A 23,181-nucleotide genomic window follows, 5' to 3' on the forward strand; every position below is an offset into this window, starting at 1 on the left:
AACGACATTGCACTAGTTGAAACTAGGAAACGTTTCAAGCAGTGTATTTGTCGGCATTGTGATTTCCATTGGACACTCGTGGGTAAACCTCGAAGTTGGGTGAAATGTACAGATCTAGTGATCTGTAACGCTTTGAGATTATTTTTAATCCTGAAATTGAAGTGAACCCGTGTTCTCAGTTATGAATTCTTTATAATTAACAGTCCATTTTATTAATAAAGGAAGGCGACATAGTAAAATGGCTATTTTTGACTAAAGTAACTGTTCTTATGCCCAGGTAGGTAGTTAAAAATCTTGGGCACTGATCTATTTCAATTTCTTCAATCCTTATACAAAGGCTTTCCTGGAGATTAGCTCAGAATTGGCAGAACATGTGCTTTATTGGTGCCAAGTGGCTTAAAAGCAAAATGAGATAGTGTCGACTATGTAAGATGAAGACGTTATATTAACTAATCTTGTGGAGAATAGTCCTTAATTGGGGTTAAAAGCAAAAATCTATAAATATTTGAAATGTTTCTCCTGGTGATTATAGATATGGAAAGAAAGGTTTTACAATTTAAGAATCTTTTATAATTTATATAAGCACTAAATTTCTAAAGCTCTTCAGATAGCTTGACTCGGGTTAAGCTTAACTATTCAGGGTATGTGTTCTATTTTAGAGACAGGAAAGTTGTTAAAATGAAGGAACACCTACTGTGTTAAGTGGAAGGAAAATTTGCACTGAAAATAGGTTGTATTTAGTATTAATCGCTTATGGTTTCTATAGTCATTTCGAATTTGTAGTTAGAATAGTTTTATGAACTAAGCAGAGCTGGACAAATGAAAATTTCTGGATGTTTATTCCATGAAGAGTAAAGAAAACAAATATTCGGACAAGGAAAGAACTCAGTAGCTGAAAATATGTTTTGCTGTGTCTGGTGTTACTTTCTTTAATAACCGAGAAAATAATTTGGAGACAAGTCTCCAATCAGTATGAATATAGAAGGAAGATGTTTATCCAAATTCCAGTATTAACTTTTTTCCCTTTAGAAGTTTTTGGAAAATGTGACTGATTCGCTTCTTAAGTAGAGTGGAGAAATGGTAGTCAGTTGGTATATTTGGAAACACTTCCTAGGGAAAGAGATTTTTATTCTCAAAAGTATTAAGAATAATTGTATTTTTTTTTCAGTTTCTTGATATTAGCTGATCAGTAGTTAAAATTTAAAACATTTTTTAATGTTCTAAGAACATTGCAGTCTTGTTTTTTTAATTTTTTTTAAATTGTAGATGGACACAATACTTTTATTTATTTAATTTGTTTATATGGTGCTCGGGATTGAACCCAGTGCCTCCTGCATGCTAGGCAAGCACTCTACCACTGAGCAATAACTCCAGCCCCGTCCTTTTATTTAAAAGGAGAATAGAAGTTAGACTGCTTTGTGCATATACATTTAAGAATATGGTAGTAAACATCTATCTCATAACCTTGAACATATCTCCATAGGTTGCTTGAGAAACTGTTGACACTATTATTTGACTTGTAATTTGTTGCTAACAGCATGTGTTTGTAAAATGCCTTTGCTTTGTAATGGTAGAGTCCTGGAGATTTATCCTTGGATCTGGAACAGATCTCAAATTTTCTAATACATGTCCCTCATTTTACAGATGAGAAAATATAGGCTGGCAAGGTATAATCACTTACAGCTAATCTAAAGTCAGGTAATTTTTAACCCTGTAAAACTGTCTGCAGCTAGTTTAAACAGTGTGTGGTTTTGCCTAGAGGTTTTTTTTGTTTTGTTTTTGTTTTCCTGTGAGATGCTTATTTCTCTCTTTCAGAAGTAACTTTATGCACAGGCCTGTAATGCTTAGGAGGCTGAGGCAGGAGGATTCCAGATTCAAAGCCAGCCTCATCAATTTAACAAGACTGTCTCAAAACAAAAAATAAAAATGTCTGGGGACATGGCTCAGTGGTAAAATGCCCCTGGGTTCAATTCCTGGTACCTTAAAAAAAAAAGTTTTATGAAGTTGTGGAAAGAATATTGAAATGTGAGAAGATGACCTGTGTTTAAATTCGTGACTTGTCACTTTCTAACAGGGGTTTTTGACAAATCACATTAACTTTCAGAGCCTTGCCTTCTTAATATATAAAAATATATTAAGTTATAACAGTATTGGACAGAATAAATGAGAGTAGTGTATATAAAACACATTTTATGCTCTAAATTTGATACAGATAAAAAGGGGATGCTACTTTTTTTTTTTTTTAAGAAAAATGGAATTCTTAAAGTGTGACAAGTGACAAGTGTTTAGATCCTTAAGTTTTTGGTTAGTCTTAGCTCTGTTGTTTTCTGCACTTGCTGTGTTTCAAATTGTAATTCCCTGTAGGAACATTTTTCTGATCTCTGCTTAGTTCTAATCTTAGTAAAGCTGCTTATGAACATTTTAAATATTGCAGTTGTTAAAACCTGTGTTCCCCTAGAGAATATAACATTTCTTCACATAGTATTTGAAAACATTCCTGTATACTCTCATGCATACATAAGCTGTTTCTTTTACAGTATCTTTTTCAAAATAATAATGAAAGTATCTTAGTCCGCATATGTGGCAGAGATGCAAATAATTTCCTTTATAAACTCAATTTTAAATAGTTCATATTAAGGTCATATGGTAAAGCTGAAATATATGTAGAAATACTTAATGAGTTTTTGTTGTGTTTGCCTTTGGTGTTAATTTTTTTTTTTATAGTTGTCAGTGGATCTTTATTTTACTTATTTATATGTGGTGCTGAGACTTGAACCCAGTGCCTCACACATGCTTAGTAGGCAAGTGCTCTGCTACTGCGCCACAACCACAGCCCATGACTTTTGTGTTAAATTTAAACTCTTCCTGTTTAAATTGATAAAATACTGGAAGTCAACATATCAGTATTATAGTATTACATAGATTACCAAAGTATTTGTAACCTTGAAAATAAAGACAGTGATAATCATAGATAACATTTGATGAGTACTTGAAATGTATTCTAAGTGCAGTGTTTTATATGATTTTTAACTTTATAAAACATACTGTTATTATTTTAACATATGGTAGAGGAAACTGAACTGTAAATAGTTATGGTGATGTTAGATGTTTACCAACTAAGTAACAGAGTTCATTGTCCCCTTTCTTAACCATTTCTTGGTGCTCTGCCGCTAATAAAGAGCAGTTAACTGGTTTTGAAGACTTTTAAAGCACCCTTTCTTGAATTTAAGTCTTCATGAAAAATGCTTGGAGGCTGTCTATTCTGCCTTCTACTCGTGATCAAGAAAGAATGGAAAAATCATAGAAAATAGGTCAACAGGTCTTTTTATGAGATGGTCATGTAGTTGTTGCTGTGTAGTTATGGTTTTTTATGTTGTAAGAAGCACGCTATTCTTCTCTGCTACAAAAAAGCTACAGTTGTGAATGTTACAAGAAGGTTGCCTAACAAAATCCACCTTAATATTGATGTCATTCTAATGAGACATTAATTATAATCACAGAAGGAAAAAAGATAACTAACCAAATTAATTTAGCACTTTTGTAAAGGAATAGATCCAGCAATAGAAAATTTGAGCTTATCCAAGTTAGAAATAATATTTAGACTGGGATTTCTGATTAATAAGATCCTCCAAAAAAAAAATTCTAGCAAATTTAAATTTTAATTCATATCATTAAAAAATAGTTTAAATGCAGATATGCTTCCAGATTTATATAAGTAAATTAAATAATTTATGAAGCTGCAAATTGTAGGATGGAAGTTACCCTTTCTTTGTTTTTTAAAATTTTTAAAAATTTAAAAATGGAATCATTCTTGGCCAATTCCATAATATCTGTTTACTGCACTAATATTTATTCAAAATATGTAGTAGTTACATTTCTGGTTATCAGTTTTTTAAAAAATATTTATTCTTTTCAGTTGTAATTGGACATAATATTTTTATTATCAGTTTTTATTTAGGCCATAATGGAGGAAGTATCACAAATATTAGGTATACATACATTTTTCTAACTACCCTACTTGGTGAAAGAGTTACAAGTATACTATACTACATAACTTCTCAGATTTTATATCATCTCTCCTCCTATGTAGGACATCGTCAGCATTCTGATTTCTGTAATAGAACAAGAACCATGTATTGCATTCTTCTGCCTAGAAGTAGCTGTATTGACTCAAAATAAAAGAGTACCTTAAAAATTATAGTGTTTGGGCTGGGATTGTGGCTCAGCGGTAGAGCTCTCGCTTAGCATGGGTGGGACGCGGGTTTGATTCTCAGCACCACTTAAAAATAAAGGCATTGTGTTGTGTCCATGTACAAAAAAGATTCATATTCATTCTCTCTCTCTCCCTCTCTCCCCCCTTTAAAAATTATAGTGCTTTGTATTTTACAGAGTACTTTTTATATCTGATATCTTTTGAATTTTATACTCTTGGGATAGGCAAAACAGTTTGTCAGCTAATCTGATGATATTAAGCTATGGATTGAATCTAGGTTAAAATTATCTGGAGTGATCAACTTCTTTGAAATTCACTCATGTACGAGAAGCATGAGCAGAGCAGATTTTAATTCTATTTAGAAATTTCTTGATTAAGGAGAAGAACTTTTATGAGCTGTATAGTAGATACTGTTATTTTCATTTATGACAAGAGTAAGTATTTTATGTGTCTGGTTATGAAAACACTTGAACTAGTTGTCATTGGAGTATCTCCAACTCTAGATACTATTGAGAATTAACTTGGAATTTAGGAGTGTTATAAAAATGTCAATCTATTTGAGATTCTTGATTATGATCAGCTCAATTCATTCATACATTTACAGTTGAGGTGATTATCTGGTGGTTGTCACTCAGCCTTCAGAAATTATTCCTATCTTCCAGAATTTGTAAAAACGTTGCTAGACTGAAGAAGAGTATTCTATTTGAGCTACAGTTGAAAAAATACCTCTTTACCATTTTTTTTTGTCCTTTTATTGAAAGTAAATAAGAATGATTGGCAGCAAATTGGCTTACTCATCATCCCCCCCATGGCTCCTCCTCTTTCAGGTAGGTGTTAGTGTTCTCTTGCTTTGCAAACACCCAGTGAAAAATTTGTACTTATATATACTTATATTTGTATTATTAAATATAAATCCTATTACTGCTGTTGTATTTGAAAGCTTTTATCTTTAGTTGTGAAAGAGATTTGACTCTAGCTATAGGAATTTTAATCATTAGCTAGTATGTAGGGAAATAATCTATATCCTTTTGTTATAATAAAACTCTAATGAAAAGGTCAACAATTTTTCTTTTTTTAAAGAGAGAGAGAGAGAATTTTTTTTTAATATTTATTTTTTTAGTTTTCGGCAGACACAACATCTTTGTATGTGGTGCACGCATGCCAGGCAAGCGCGCTACCACTTGAGCCACATCCCCAGTCCGAATTTTTCAACCTCTTAATGTACAACCTTCGTATTTTAGAGAGTGTCATCTGTATCTTGTATTTTACAAATATTTTTCCTAATTTACCATTTATCTGTTGCATCATAACTCTTAAAGCAGCACTACTCCTTTGCAAATCCCAGAAGTAGCTGGGTTTCTACTGACTCCTATCTAATTGGAGTGATACCTTTTTAAGCTCTTTTATTATTTCATTCACATCCCTGGTCCAAGAGTTTCTGTTGCCTATAGCTTTTGTATGCACTTCTGTTAGCCAAAAACAGTGAGAGTCCTTTGAGCACTGGAAAAGCATGGAGTCTCACACTTGAGTCATACTCATTATGAAGTGCTAATTGACTGATAGAGGTATAATTACAAATACTCTACATTTGATAATCTAGAAATTACATGGCATTCAAATGGAAGGAAGATCATTGGCAAGGTTCTTAAGTTGTAAGGTTTTGGGCTTCATGCTAAGCTTGTATCTAAAGAAGATAGTCTCCTCTTATGGGAAGCTTTAAGTCTAGCAGGAGGACATAAATTACTTAAAACAAGGATCTGTAATTAGGAAGAGTTTCTGTGAGTGCTGTAGGTTTTTTAATGAACAGGATAAAATCTTTGGAATTTAGGCTGTAAAACAGGTCTCCAAGTAACCACAGTGAAATTCCATATCATGCACAACCACAAGAATGGGATCCTAATTGGAATAAGTTATACTCCAAATATGTATAATATATCAAAATACATTCTACTGTCATGCATAATCTAAAAATAACAAATAACATAATAGGTTGCCAAAAAAAGGCTAAGAATAACTGACTTGGAAATTTATATAACTCTTATATTCTTAATAGTTCTAAATTTCTTTTTAAGGCATTTTTATACTATATTTCCTTTAACAAACAAAGCTTTTAAATATTTGTACCACTAGTGAGATTTTCTTTTTTATTCCTTCAAAAACATTTATATGGTTATATGTCAGGAAATATTTTATTTAAAAAATGAAACCAAATATGCACTTATTTTTTCCCATTGGGAGTTGGAGTTATCAAAGAACCAACCTTTCATAGTACTTTTTTTGTTAATTTTTTGTAGTTGTAGATGGACAGAATGCCTTTATTTTGTTTCATTTTTATGTGGTGCTAAGGATGGAACCCAGTGCCTCACGCATGTGAGGCAGGTGCTTTGCCACTGAGCTAATGCCCCAGCCCTTCATATTACTTTGTTACAGTTATTAGGTTGTAGTGAACTTACTCTGTTCCAGTCCCTCATTATCTTATTTCTCTTGTCAGCATACTTTGGCAGGAAACAGCTTATCATTCTTAATTATTCTGGCTAGAAGAGCTACCATGACACATAAAACTATCTTAAACCACTGTAGAGTGTTTTCCTTTTAATGCCCTGAAATATACAGTAGTCCTAGATTCTTACGTTTAGTATAGGAGGGAGCTAGGTTTATGTTGGAAAGTGTGTAGGAAAGAGAAAAAGTGAGGTAGTAGATCAGGACTAAAGTAACACCTAAACAGTTCAATCCTGGTATGAGGTCCTGGAAGTGACAATTTTAAACTGTAATTGAAGTAGTGTTAAAAACCACAATATAGTTGGGTCAGGATAGAAGTGGCATTATATGTCAATTAGAAATTGCTTTCCTGTAGGTTATTAATTACAGTTCTCCATAATTGCATGAAGAGTTTGAGCAGAAGTAAAGAAGTTTTGTAGATCACAGACTTAACATTGCAGAAGCAGTGATTATTGTAAACTCTTTTTTAAAAAATGATACTAATCTATTTTACTTTATGTGCTACCATTGCAACTACTTGTCATCCCTGCAATTAAGAGTTATTTCCATTCACTTAAGGCTAAAGTATGTGTCTATGATTTTAAAAGAAAGCTGTAAGAGTGAGATATAGGGTACTGTTTGGGATTAAGCTATAAATAGTGCTTAGAATGTTATTAGGTTTATTCATAATTGTTATGAAATGTTGAAGACTGGCTGTAATAGCTTGACTTTTGGGAGAGGTGGAAGGAGGTAAAATTAAAATACTTAAATTTTTAAAAGTTTTGTAATATTTTTGGTAATTTAAAGATACAAAAATAGCATAAAGAATTTAAGAATTAAACATTACAAATTTAAAGGAAGCTCCCATATACTGAATTCCCCCATGTGAAGTCCTGTTTTTCTTTTCACTAGCCTTCCCAACAGTGACTTTTCCCTTCCTTTAGGCCTGTGTGGATCTTTCTTCAAAGTTCACCTCAAGTGTGACTTATTCAATGAAATCTGACCTTTTCCATGTTAACCCTGATATGCATTGTGTATAACAGTTAAGAGCATGTAAGTAGGAGTTGAAAAGATTGTGTACCATGAGATAGAAATCTACCTTGAAATTTATTGAAAGGAAAATTAAGACTTCTATATTATACTACCTGTCAAACTGATTTGATAAACTAGATGCAAGAGTAACCTAACAAAATAAAAGAGTTTTAGGAAGATTAGTAGCAGCCTTGTGGAGCAAGGAGTTTCCAAGTGAGCTGTGAATTGCTAACTTATTTTATTTTTTCTGCTAGTTATTCTGTTAGATTTTACTTGACTTTTGAATAGTTTACCTGTTTGCAAGAAGAGAAAGGATTTGGTGGCAGAATCTGTAATTATGGGTGTTTTTGCTTTTCAGGAATTGAATCTGTAAGGGTTTTCCACTGTTGACAGTGATGTGAATGTACTGGCTGTTAGATTTCTACTTACAGCATTGGTAATTTTTTTTAATTCCCATTGGTAGAAATACAAGCAAAACTGACTAACCATTTTCTCTGAGCTATTGCAGCCCTCTACTGGTTTATGGAGGTTGCAACAATTTAGAACCATTCAGACCAGAATGTCAGTAAACTGAGCAATTCACTTTCATAATCTTAGATCTTTAAAAGTTGGCTGTGCCAACCCTTTGACTTCAGATGAGTATTTTATACACCCACTTAACTTCTGGAGGGATATTGTCTCACTCTGTCACTCACACACAAACACAAGATGATTGTACATATAATTATTTATGTTATTTCTAAATTCTAAATGTGGTGTTAGAATGGGATCCCTTATATTCAGATGTTTCATACTGTGAAAATTTTTTTTAAAAAAAATTTAAAAAAAAAATCTTTGGGGAATTTGTGTTTTAAACATTTGAGGTATTGTTTGTTACTATTAGAAGACAAAATGCAACAGATAAACACTAATTGTTTCTTTAAATTATTTCCAAAGTATTTTTACCTCTTGCTGGAGCTAGAAGTTTAAGTCACTGTAGCCTCTTTTTTCTTGTTTGCTTTTCTACCCTGTCTCACATTCTGGTTATACTTTTAAGTTGTCTCTTTGTCATCTAGTTCCTCTTAAATTCAGCTTCCAGAGTTTCAATAAGGGCACCTTTCTAAACACTGCCTGAATTATGTTACTGTCTTTTTTTAAAGCCTTATATTAGTTTTTGTCACTGTTAGTCAAACTACAGAGTGAAAAAGTGTTAATATTAGGATTTTTTTCCTACTTTCTTTAACTTCATTTTTTTTTTTTTAACGTCAATGTGCTTCTGTTTTTTGATCTCCCTGCAGTGTGGCCTGTTTTATTCTGTGGGCATGCTTCACAGCTGTGCACATGCTTATTTTTCCCTATCTTAGCCTCATTCATATCTACCTGCCTTGCAGTCACCCTTAAGACTCTTTTACTATAGTCTTCTTTTCCTCACCCCTACCTCTATACTCAATACTGGGTCATTCCTTTGTATCCTTATCACACTTCCCTAGCACTTATTTTTTCATATGGTAATGAATTTCATATGTTTTTTTGTCCCTTTAAAACTTAAGGCTAGGATTATGTCTTGTTTATCCTAGTTCTATTATATGGAATATAGATGCTTAGTAAATGTCAAATAAAAGAGTAACTCATGAATGAATAGTAGCTAAAAGAAATTCCCGTAGTTAAATAATGTCACAGTTTATTTTTATTGACGTTTTGAGAAGAATTAAAATACATTTATTTATTAGGATGCATTTGAGGAAAGGAAAGGAGGAGATAAAGAATGGTAGAGCTGGAATGAACCTCATTTAAAGATGAGAAAACTAAAAACCCAGTTTATCAAAATTTCATGTTAAAACTAGAACCTGTCCTCTAATGCTCTTTTCTGCTTTGTTCATTTTTCCTAATATAGTTTGCCTTAGACTTGGCTAGGATTAGTAGATTTTGGTTGTTTATATTTGAAGCAGTTGGACTGACAAAATATAATTCTATACTCTAGGCTTACCTTTGTGGAAATTTGAAGGTAATGTGCTCATGAGCTAAACCAAATTAACCATTTGTTAGGTAATTTGTTTTTCATAGTCTTCTGAATTATCTGCTGTTCTCAATTTTCTGGCACATATCACATTTAGTAACACCAACCAAAAGCCTGTGTTTTACTGGATTAAGCTTCTGTCCTGAATCTCTTGCTTCCTTCCTTATTCTGGTAATGGGTTTAGAAAACATGTAATTACCTTTTATTTCTTTCTTTTGCCCTCTATATCTGCCTGAAGCAAATTCATACTTGCAATCTTATATTTTTTTTCTTGGATTTTACCCAGAACCCTGTAGCTCTTCAGAATAAACTAAGCAGAAATGAGCCTATTTTAAGTTGTTAGAGAGAAAGACATTCCCCTTTGATAGACTGAATTTTTGTTTGAATGCCTTAAATGGTTAAAGGGAAGAGGGAGTCCTGTTAATATCTCAGAAGCATGGCCCTTTATTTTAAGGCCCTTTGCATTATTTTTTTCAAAACCCATTTTAAGATTTAAGGTTAAGTTGTTTGGTCTTTAAGTAAGGAAATACTAATGTATATGACTAGTAGCTAATTCTTTCTTCAAAATTTTGTTTTACTTTCTTCAGGTAGAATATAAAATTCAATGATGGTCAAACAAAAAGTCAGTGGTAGATCTCAGAATAGAATTTTGTACTTCAAGCTCCCAGATCAAATCACAGAGAAAGTAATAACCACGTTTCTAAGTGTATGTTTTTTGAGGGCCATTTTTATAGTTGCCTCTTTTTTTTCCAGATAAATTTTGGAGAAGGCAATTTTTATCTCCAAACTGCTGCAGCTCAGCGGAAACTGGAACTCTCATTCCATGCTCAAAATTTTGTTTTACTTTCTTCAAGTAGAGTGTGGAATTGGTAGTAATTTAGAAGGCAGATTTGAATATTTTGGATTATATAACAATGACTATACTCAGATAATTTTATTTACTTTTCATAGCCTTGTGAGTTGAACTTTATCACTTCATAATACAAATGATGAAATTAATTTGGGTTTTGCATTCAATTGCATTTAAAGTGCATGTGCTGAACCGGGGAAAACCCCCTTTTCAAATATACAAAAATGCTACAAAGAAAACATAAGAATTCACAGCTGAGCTTGAATGCAAAAAGAGTAATCTTCTGGTGCCTAAAATGAAAAGGAACTCAAAGTGATAGCAGTAAATAAAAATTGAAGCCAGGTCCCATAGGGAAAATAAACAGATGCTCCTTAGTGTGTAAACTTTAATTTAGTGGTAGAATCCACTGGCCTAGCAATAGCAGAGAGTTGAAACTAGGTTCCTTGAGTAAAATCCCAGACCAGGAAGACTGAATTACTCATGAATGGGGTTTTTAAAAAGGCCCATGTACCAGCCTGAGTTTATATTTCTTGATATATCTTGTTTCTGTTCTTTTATTTTCAATCATTTTTAGAATCCTTTTGTAGTATCTTTTGTATCTTAAAAATGTGGCTAAATCCTCTTTGTCCACTCTCAAGAGACTTTTAATCTTTTGATTAGTTGTATTTATTGTTATCACACATATATTGGAAATTATTTATATTTGTATTTACCAATTTTTATGCCTTCTGTCACATAGTTTATTGTATTATGTTTTCAGAAGCATAATTTGATTTATTTTATCAATTCTGATACTGATTTTCCATAGTTTCTTTTTTTCTTTTTTCTTTATTTTGGCAGTGCACACCCTTGTTTACAAAATATATGAAGACTGGAAAAGTCAACATCAGCAAATAATGCAATTAAAAATTAACAAAACACATACACTGGTATTTCATTGCAGAGGATAATCAGATGGCAAATGAATATATGAAAAAATACCTAGCATTATGTGTTGGTAGAGAATTTCACATTAAAACCATAATGGGATACCTAAGGGATGGCCATTGGTACTAGTGGTGTGTGTGTGTGTGTGTGTGTGTGTGTGTGTGTGTGTGTGTGTGTGTGTAATGCATGTATTATTTTTGTTTTAAAATAAAAGTGTTAAATAATAAAATAAATCTATTTCTGTGTACCATATGATAAAGATAGAATGAACAATTGCAGCAAAAGCGTTCCAACAATCTTTTCTTTGAGTCTGACAGCAGGACTGTTCAACTGTTTTCCAAAATATTAATCATGAAACATATCCTTTACCCAATTTTCCACTGATCTTCATGTCAGGTGTTCTTCCCCCCCCCCAACAGTATCAGTAATTAATTTAAATATAAATGATCTATATAGTAATTTACAACATGTGTAAACTATATGCTCTATACATATGTCACACTTTAAATATCAACATACTAGTATGTTAAAGGCAGAAGAAGGAAAATAAGCATGAGAAATCTGAAGTAGAGCTATTAATGTAAAATAAATCTCAAGAAAAAGTATTTTCAGGGTTGGGGTTGTGGTTCTGTAAGGGACCGTCGAAAGGTCGGAGAAGGAGACCACAAGAGACCAGCTTCATGCAATATGCATAAGGGGATTTTTATTGAGGGTCCTAATTCAGCGCATTGAGGCTCTAGGCTCACTCAGGAAGATAGAATAGCCCAGAGCCCAGAGCAGAGGTTGAGCAATGCTTAAGTACACTTTTTTGGGGAGGGTGGAAGCTTTGCATACATCAGGACAAATCATCCTGCGGCGCGGGAAAATCAAACAACTCTTAGACATGATTAGTACATTCATTGGCAGGAACAGGCCGGGCAGGGGTGACTGGTCACTTATAAGCGGGGTACACATTCAAACTGATTGGTTTTGGGGAGCCCTTAGTTATTAAACAGCCAGAGGATCCGGAGGAATATTTACTGGGCAGTTCGGGTATTGTCCTAACAGAGGAATTTAACAATACCTGGTCCTTCACTCTTTAACTCAGGCCTTGCAGCTTGGAAACTTTACAATGCCCGGTCCTTTACACTTTAACTTCAATTTCTTTTACAGTTCATAGGTAGAGTGCCAGCCTACCATGAGTGCGGCACTGGGTTTGGATCCTCAGCACCACATTAAAAAAATAAATAAAGATATTGTGTCCACCTATAACTAAAAAAAGAAGTATTTTCAGAGATAAAGGGGAACATTTCATAGCCATAATAGGGTAACTTCTTGAAGAAAGAATAATAATGATAAGTGTATAGCTACCTAACAACAAAATTTCAAAATATATGAAATAAAAATAAAACAAGAAAGACAAATCCACGTAATATTTGGAGATTTTAAGCCCCCTCACTTTGCTGGAAGGAGTAATGATATAGAAGGCTTATTACTATTATCAGACACTTTGATCTATTATTTATAGAGAACTATACAAAAAATGACAAATAAACTATATTCTGTCATAAAATAAGCTTTGAGAAAGATTAAAAATTTGAAATTGTGCAGACTATGTTTTCTGCATGATTTATTACATTAGAAATCAGACACCTTAAGATATACAGAACTCTACCTGCAGGTCTCAACTACTTCAAAATTAAATGGCACACTTATAAATATTCTACAGATAAAAGAAGAAAGCATAAGAAAAGTAAATAAAAAGTGCTTTGAACTGAGTGATAATAGCAGCTTAAAATATCAGAATCTCTGGTATGAAATAGTACTCAGATGCACACTTATATCTTAAAAGTATTTATATCAGAAAGAACCTATAATTGAAAGAATTCCCCACGCAAAGACACCTCGCCAGGAGAATTCCAATTTTATTGCAAAAAGCTGTGTGCTTATATAGAACTAAAGGGGAGATGGTAGGGCTTAGATAAATGGCAGGCCACCTGTTTATTGGCAAGTTCTTCCAGATATCAGCTCCGGAGCTGATATTAGTTCTCACTGGGGCTAAGGTTCCCCGCCAGCGAGATTTGAAATTGGCGCCGGCGGGAGAGTTCACATGGGCAGGAACTTTTTGTGCCACTGCAGAAAAGAAGAAGGTAGGAAGAAGTCCTTAGGCGCCATGTTGGGGTTTTTTCTCTGGGGTACGGCTGCCGTTTATACTTTTCCCAACAATAATAACAATCAAATTATTTTCAAATTAGGTAGTAGGAAGGAAAAAATAAGAGTAGGGGCAGAAATATGTGAGTAGAAAAGAAATACATCTAAAAGTTGATAAAAATCTAGCAAGTCTAATCAAGAAAAAAGAGCAAGAAAGAATATCAACAGGAAGAGAGCTATCAAAACAACCCCTCATATGCTAAAATTGTATTAAAGTAGTATTACAGTTGAATAATTACAAATATATAGCTTACATAATTTGATTTATTTTAGAGGATGGAAACCTTGCTTGTTTATGCAATACATGTGAGTGATGTTTTTTCCCCCATCCTTTCACCTTCAGTCTGTAGATATCTTTGCCTATGAGTTGAGTCTTTTGGGGACAGCATATTGTTGGGTCTTGTTTTTTAATCCAGTCTGCGTTTTTTTGATTGATGAGTTTAGTCCACTAATGTTCAAGGTTATTCTTGAGGTATTGTTTGTGTTCCTGGTTATTTTAGTTTATTTTTAGTTTTTAATTTGAATTAGTTTTTCCTATGACTCACCATTCCTTCAGTATAGATCCTCCCTTTGATGGTTTTCACTTTTTTTCCCCCATTTCATCATCATGGAATATTTTGTTGTGAATATTCTGAAGTACAGGCTGACTGGTTGTGAATTCTTTCAATTTTTGTTTATCTGGAGAGTTTTTATTTCATCTTCAGACCTGAAGCATAATTTTGCTGGATATAGGATTCTTGGTTGGCATCCATTTTCTTTCAGAGCTTGGTATATGTTATTCTAGGACCACCTAGCTTTGATGGTCTGGGTTGAGAAATCAGCTGAGATCTGAATTGGTTTCCTTTTATATGTAATCTGATATTTTTCTCTTTCAGTCTTTAAAATTTTATCTTTATTCTGTAAGCTAGGTGTTTCATTATAATGTGCCTTAATGTTAGTCTGTTGTAATATTGCACATTTGAGGCCGTGTAAACCTCTAGTATTTGGTTTTCCATTTCATTCTTTAGCTTTGGGAAATTTTCTGATATTATTTTATTGAAAAGATTGTGCATTCCTTTGGTTTGATAAACCTATTAAACATTCATGTAAAAATGTCAAGGAGGCAGTCCGATGTACAAGTGTGGCATTTTAGAGAAGTTCCTGAGCTAGAGATACAGATTTGGATGTCAGTAGCATATAGCAGTAAAGTCACAAGACTGAGTTTTCTAACTCATATATTTAGAAAGGAGCCCAGAATCAGGTGCTCAGGCATCCCTCACATTTAGAAGTTCTTTAAAAGAGGAGAAATGGGGAGAAGAAGAAGAAGAAAAAAAGAGCTTCTTTTTGAGGGTTCATGTCATCTGCATAATTTTCAGTATAAAAGGGTACCATAATGTGCTTACCCATATTCTTTCAAATGGATATTTAAATCTCTGTTGTTCCCCTCCCCACACTGACCCTAGTATTTGAGGCATGATAACAACCCTTCCTTGAATGCCTTTGACTTTTAAACAATGGTAGTTGAATTACTAGGACAAAAGGCATGTGTTTTTATTTTGATAGTTTCTGTCAAATTTATCTCCAAAGAGGATATCCAAAATTTCTTCCCCTGTTAGTGACTAATGTATGAAAATGCTGGTTTTCCTGAATGCTTGCCAACGCAGCCTGAATCTTTGTCAAAATTTTAAGTGAGAAATTGTGTCATTTTATAGCTTTAAAATTATGAATTTGAATTCTGGGTGTTCACTCAACATTTTTATTCTTTGAATTGCGTTTTCTGAGTTTTATAGTTTTTTTATTGATTTGCTGTAACTTTCTGATCATTCACTTCACAAGTATTGCACATGTTTTCCGACTTCCATTTATGAGATTTGCATTGTAGTTTTAAATTTTTATTTAGGGCTTTTTTTTTTTTTTGGTTAGCATTTTGGAAAAGTTTCCCCACCAAAGGATTTTTTTTTCCCCCTAGTACTTAGGAGGTTTAATTTTTCTGGTTATTTCTTGTACTTACGTACTAATCTTTTTTAACTTGTTAAATTGATTCTAATATTTATTTGGTGAGAATTGTCAAGACAATTTTGAAAAAGATAAATGGAGGAGAGACTAATATGAGAAAACAATAGTGTAGTATTGACACAAAATGGAGAGAGGAGTAGAACAGATTAGAAAGCCCAGAAAACAGTTACATAAAGGATTAAGATTACGATTTTCAAAGTTGTCATTACAGAGAAATAATGGGAAGACTTAAACATTAAAAGAAAGTAAAATTAAGAGTGTATCTTCTGATCTAGGGGTAGAGAAGATTAAAATGTAAAAGCAAAGGACATAAGAAAATTACAAACATCAAAAATGTATTTACATTGTTCACTCATATTTAGGCAATGGTTGGCTGAGTCCATTGCTCTGGGTCCAAGATGAAACAGTAATTCAAGGTGGAAGGTTATGGTGGAAGGAAGCTTCCATGGCAGCCAGGAAGCAGAGAGGAAGAGCAGTTACCCACCCTGTTAGTTTGTTCAAACTAGGATGGACTGATTAGGTTATAATTCTTGTCATCCAATCTTTTATTTGCAAACATTCACACAGTTACACAGGAACTTTTGGGAAACACTTTGTATCCAAACCATAAATGGAAACAATCTAAATACCCTTTGATCAATGGAATGGATTGGTAAAATGTGTTATATACATACAACGAAATATTACCTAACCTTAAAAAAGGAAAGAGCACAGAAATTCAGTGTTTTAGCATGTGTCAGAACTTCGAAGTCCTTATGCTGGGTGAATTAAGCCAGTTACAAAAGGACCTGAATTGTCCCATTCATAGGGAAAGTTGAGTGATGATTACCAGGGGCTGGGAGGAAGGAGGATGAAAAGTCTGGAGATAGATGGTGGTGATGGTTGTGGAACAGTGTGGATATACCTAATGCCACAAAACTATATACTTAAACTAACTTAGAATATACTTAAGAATACTTAAAATATATTTAAAATGGTAAATTTTGCTATCTATATTTAATCACAAATGTAAAACTATGCAACAAAAATATCAGTATAGATTTTTTCCTTTTCACAAACAGGAAAATGATGATTACCACAGTAGGCAAATTATAAAATGTATTAAAGAAATTCTGAAGAGATAAAACAGAATAAGTGGATGAAATAGAGTGGGAAAAGTTTGATAGTGAGATGTTAACTTAGCAACCACTAGAGTGTACAATGGGATATAGATGTGTCTCGAAGTTAATCAGATTGGGGGATAGGACTGTAGTTAGAAATATCCACTGTGACAAAAAGTCAACATAAAGTGACTGGAAGGTGTGTAGATATTCTGAGAAGGGTGCAGAGAGTTGTTGCTTAATGGTTCCTAAGCCAAGCCATCAAAATAAGTTACCTAGGGAGTTTGTTTGTTTGTTTTTTAAGTGAACTTTTAACTTCAGAATCATTTTAGATTTACAGAAAAATTGTAGCATTTTCTATACATCATACTAGTCTTCTCTATTCTTAATAACTTGTGCTCATAGGGTAAGTTTGTCACAAATGACAAACCAATATTTATGTTATTATTAGCCAAAGTCTATAATATCCTTCAGATTTATTGAGTTTCTTTTTCTGTTCCAGCATCCTATCCAGGATGCAACATTACATTTAGTAATCATGTGGTGTTGGGTTTCTCTTGGCTATAATAAAACCTTGAAAGTTTTAAGGAGTATTGATTAGATATTTGTAGGATGATACACTACTGGAATTTGTCTTAGGTTTTTTGTTTTCATGATTAGACTGGGGTTGTGGGGAGGAGGATTATATGGGTAAAATTGTCATTTTCATCAAATCAGAAGTATATACAGTAAATATGACTTACACCATTGATTTTAACTTTGATCACCTGGCTGAGACAATGTATTTGTTAGGTCTCCCCACAGTACTGTAACTTCCTCCCCTGCCTTTCCATACTGTATTCTTGGAAAGGAAGTCACTATGCCTAGCCCACACTTAACAGAGTGGGGACTTATATGCTCCATCTCCTTAGGAGCAGAGTATCTACATAAACTAGCTGTACTTACTTCTTCATGAAAGATTTATCTGTTCTCTCCATTTATTTATTCTATCATTATGTCACTGTGGATAACATCTTGGTCTGTAATCTAATTGTACTTTACTCATTCTATTGCTCAAAATTTTTTTCTTTACCCAGTGGGGTCTCTTTCAGTTGATACCTGTGTGCCTTTGATAATGTCACCATTGTTGTGTTTTATATATTTATGCATACTTTTTGAGCAATTTCTTACTTTCTGTCAGTATAAGATTTTCTAGTCTCATCTTGTACATATCCTGCTTTAGTCCTGTTTCTCCAAGGGACCTTTTTATTAGAGAAAGGTGTTGATGATGGCTATGGTTTGACTGTGTCTTATCCTTCAAGGGTTCATGTGTGAAAGATTGGTCTGCATTGTGTTGATATTAGGTAGAACCTAATGGGAATTAGGTGCCTGTGTGTGGTGTCCTTGGAAGGGACTAAAGTGGTTCTCATGGGACCAAAGTTAGTTCTAAAGAAAGTGAGTTGTTACAAGAGCAAGGCTGGCCCTTGAAATAACTTCATCTTCCTGACAATGTGATTTCTCTGTTTCTCTTTCACATGTGCTCCCATTGTTTTTATGCCATCCACCTTTAGCAGGCATCAGCAGATGCCTGTACCTTTGAACCTGCAGCCCCAATACTTTGAGTACCAGCCTTAGATCTGATTGTAGTTAAAAAAAAAAGGACATATAGTAACAAAGATCTGTGTCTAATATATGCATCTTGCTGCCGAGTTACTGCTGCTTGTAGCTCTCAGCTGATATTGGAAAGAAATATGTGTATATACTAATTATATATGCATATCCATAAATATTGTATGTAACCATCTGCATCTATATATTAAACCAAACATGAGTTCATATTGATATCTCCAGCTGTAATCCGATACTACATTCTAGTATTTTCCTGACTTCCTTACTTTTAACTTCCCACTTCCACAGTGATAAATCTGGCGCAACCATTCAACATCCATTTATTCAATTGTTCATTTCCAGTGTATACATGTATAGTGATTTCAGAATTTAAACCCATACCTTCCCAGAAACTTTTAAAAATTTAAATAAAATTCACATAACATAATTCAGTGTTTTGAAGTACATTTCAGTGGTTTTTAGTGTATTTACAATGAAGTGTAAATGTCACCACTAATTCCAGAATATTTTTGTCACCTTATAAAAACCAAAAAAAACCCCTCTGGTACTCATCAAGAAGTATCAAGCAGTTCCCCTTTCCAATATTCACCAGCAACTACTAGGTTGGCTTTTTAGAAAGTGATTTTCTTACCCCTGCACACACCCTCGCCCCCACAACACACACCACCACCACCAGTTCCAGATATTTTGATTCAGTATTCTGAAATGAAGCTAGGAATCTGTATCTTTAAAAAAGTGTTCTTGCTTCTGGTAACCAGGCAGGCTAGAATTATCAAGTAGCAGGAACCTAAAAGCAGAGCTTTTTAAAATTTGAGAAAAAATTAAAATGTTCTAGAAGCAGTAATGAAAATTCAAGGATCACCTCATCAAAACTAAAAACAATGCCAGCAAAGTTTGAAGATCCTTAAAGTTTGCTTAGATAGCATGAAATGAGGGAAAGAAACCAATTTATAAACTGTCAGCTTTTTTCATCAGTGCTTAGATTTCAGGGTAAGTTTTAATATGTAGTATTTTTCAGTTTTGATGTGTTTTGTTCTGTTTTTGTCCTTTTAAAAATTATTTTTGTGTTGTGGTTTCAAGATTGAACCCAGGCCCTTGTGTATGCTAGGTAGCACTGTGCCACTGAGTTCTACCACACACCTAGCTCTCCTTGTTGTTCTCCCACCTGCTTAATTTTTTTAAAAAAATTGTATAGCCCTGTCAGGCCCCAATATTCCGGGCCCCAATGCTTTGGTCAAAATGCAGTCTTACAGGATTAGTGCTAATTGACTAGTGGTAGCTATGGATTTGTTGTAAAGCTAAGTGTACCTGGTAACTTTAGGAAAGTTTTGTTGACAGAACGTTCTGCCTTTGGGTTTTTGGGATTGGCTTATTTCACTTAGTGTAATATTCTCCAGTTCTATCCATTTACTGGCAGATGCCATAATTTTATTCTTTATGGCCAAGTAATAGTTCCTTGTTGTACCACAGTTTCTTTATTCGTTCATCTGTTGAAGGGCACTTAGCTTGGCTATTGTGAATTGAGCTGCCATAAACCTTGAAGTGGCTGCATCACTGTAGTATGCAGATGCTAATCCACATCAAGGGTAGAAATGATTAGAAGTTCATTGGACTAGGTAAGGGGAATTAATGCAAAGGAGGGAGCATGGAAATAGGAAAGACAGTAGAATGAATCAGACATATCTTTTCTGATGTATGAATACATGACTGACGTAACTCCACATCATGTAGCATGCAATAGTGGAATCCTAATTGGAACAAATTATTCTATGTATGAATAATATGTCAAAATTCACTTTACTGTCATGTTTATAGCAAGAACAAATAAAAGAAAGATTTAGAGACTTTTATTTGGGTCCCTTCTTTCCTTTAAAATAGAAGCTAAAGGATAATGGTAGTGCTTTGTTAGACTCCCAGGAACAGTCTTCAGGTTGAACCTAAAGCGATAAGATGGAGTAATTAGAACAAACAAAATAACAATGTTTAAAGCATTGACTTTGAGGGCCCCGCACTCAGTAAATGCAGAGGACTATAAAAGCAATCTTCAAATAGTTTTTTTTCTATGTAACTCCTAGAGGAATACTTTTGTAAAAACTTTTACATGTAGAATCTACCCATCCACAAATTCTGTTTCTTTTTTTAAGTTTTATTTATTCATTTTAGTTGTTGATGGACCTTTACTTTTTATTTATATGTGGTGCTCAGAGTCAAACCCAGTGCCTCAACACATTTGAGGCAAGTGCATTACTACTAAGCCACAACCTAACCCCCACAAATTCTATTTCTGTTCCTGAAAGTTCTCTAACCACACTATCAATTGGAGATGATTATTTTTGTTGTTGTTGTTTGTTTCCCACTCCCTCTCAGCCCTATCTTGCAAAGAGTTTTGACTTCTTTTTTATTGGACTCTTTACCTCACCTAAGAGTTTCTCCCTAATTCTCCTTCCTTCAGTCATGTCTTTGGTCTGTAAGGAGCAACAATGTGTTAATTTTAAGGAAAGAAACATTTTTCCAAAAGTAAAATCAACTACTTATATTGTATCCTTTAGCTGTTGGATAACCAAGTCTAAAGTAGATCTTGTACCTGGTCTGGCTTAAACAATAAAGTGGCCCTTAAACAAGTATTAATGTCTCTCTGCAGTCCTTAGGGCAAAGAGGTTAGAGTACAAGTAGTATAATAGATACCAAGACTGTTATAAAAGAATGGAACAGTGTAAACTCTTCTTAGCCACATGAAGTACTGCCAAATGTTTACATTTATTACATGGCTATGCCACTTTGCTCCTGAACCCCCAGGGCTATGTGAAAGAAAGTTCCAGTTTCACTATGTCCTCACCAACACTTGATCCTAGTCTTTAATTTATTTTTTTGAGTGTGTATTGTGGTTCATTACTAACTTTCCTCATGACTAATGATATTGAACATCATTTCCTGTAATTATTTGCCATGATATTGAACATCATTTCCTGTACTTATTTGCCATTATGTACAGTGTGCGCGCACACAATTTTTATTTCCCACTAGGGATTGAACTCTGGGTTACTTAACTACTAAGCCACATCTTCTGCCCTTTTTATTTTTTGTTTTGATACAGGGTCTGGCTAAGTTGCTGAGGCTGGCTTTGAACATGCAATACTCCCTAGCAGCCGGCATTACAGGCACGCATCACTACACCTAGCTTATTCTATATTCTCTAATGAACTTTTAAAATCTTTTATTCATTTTAAATTTGTTTTTTTTTATCTTATTGATTCACAGGAGTTATATTTATATGTCTTGGGCATGAATCTTCTATAAAGATATGATTTGCAGAGACGTTTTTTTGTAGGTATTTTTTCCTTATATGAATTGCTTTTCATTTGCGGGGGGGGGGGTGGCTATTGGGAATTTAACTCAGGAGTGCTTTACCTTTTTATTTTTTATTTTGATACAGTATCTTGCCAAGTTGCTGAGGTGGCCTTGAATTTGGGATTTTTCTGTCTGAGCCTCCCAAATCTTTGGGATTACAGGTATATGCCACCACACCTGGCACTTTTCATTTTCTAACAAGGTCATTTAAAGAGCAAAAGATTTTATTTGTGAAATCCAGTTTATTTATTGTTTCTTTTATAAAGTTTTTGTTTTTCATAATCCATTTAGGAAAATTTTGTGTAATCCAAGATCACTGAAATATTCTCATATTTTCTGCTAGTAATACTCATACATTTAGATGTATGATGGGTTTTGAGATATGAGGAAAGGGTCAAAAATCGCTTTTCTGGCATATTGATTTGCAATTGTAGAATACCATGTGTTGAAAAGAATGCATCCTTTCCCACCCCCGTGAATTGTATTGATAGCTCTTTGAAAAGCAGTTGGCCATATGGACCTGTATATCCATTTCTGGATATTCCTATGTGTCATATCTACATTGGGTTAGTAAATATCCATATTTACTGTCTTTATAGTAAATATGGAAGGAAATCAGGTAACATTCTGATTCATGAACACGGTATAGGTTTATTTAGGTCTTTAACTTCATCAATGTATTGTGTTTGTCACTGTACAGTCTTAGACACATTTCGTTATATTTATCCTTAAGGATTTAGTGTTTCTGATATTTGTGATAGTCATTTTTTCCCCTTTATATAACAAATACCTGAGGTAATCAACCTATAAAGAGAAAAGGTTTATTCTTGCTCAAATTTTAATTAGAGGTTTCAGACGTGAGCAATTCACCCTGTTGTAGGGCTGTGACAAAGCCCACATACCTTAGTGGAACCTCAGAGTTATACAGAGTGGCTCACCTCATAGCCAGGCAGTAAAAGAGAGGGGGGGGAAAAAGAAGAGGAAGACACTGGGGTTCCATAGTTCCTTTAAGGACACACCCCTAATGACCTGAAGACCTCCCAGTGGACCCTACCTCTTAAAGTCTTTTTCTACTGCTTACTAATAATGCCACTGTGGAGATCAAGTATTTATCACATGGACCTTTGTTCTACTTAAGAATACAGATTATAGCAATGTTATTCACACAGCCAGGGCACTTTTTCACTGAGCAACATTCCTAGCCCTTTTCTTAAAAGAAAAAAAAAAAGTTTGTTTTTTTTTTTTTAAATTTCAGACAAGGTCTTGCTTAATTCTAAGACTGTCCTCAAATTTGTGATTGTCCCAAGTTGCTGGCATTAGAGGTGTGTATCACGATACCTGGCCCTTACTTATTAGTACTGTTAACTTCTTAGTAGATACTATGGCTTTGTCTTCATAGGTGATCATGGCATCTGAAAATAAGGCCTGCTATTATGCCTTCCTT

General features: G+C 33.9%; 1 protein-coding gene across 5 annotated transcripts in view; it reads left to right on the forward strand.

The window, feature by feature from the left end:
• The window catches only part of Ankrd12 (ankyrin repeat domain 12), a 121,956-nt gene that overhangs the window by 1,210 nt on the left and 97,565 nt on the right, over positions 1 to 23,181 (forward strand). The gene's annotated exons all lie outside the window — the stretch shown is intronic.

Source organism: Ictidomys tridecemlineatus, chromosome 13, assembly GCF_052094955.1.
Source record: "Ictidomys tridecemlineatus isolate mIctTri1 chromosome 13, mIctTri1.hap1, whole genome shotgun sequence".
Taxonomy (NCBI): domain Eukaryota; kingdom Metazoa; phylum Chordata; class Mammalia; order Rodentia; family Sciuridae; genus Ictidomys; species Ictidomys tridecemlineatus.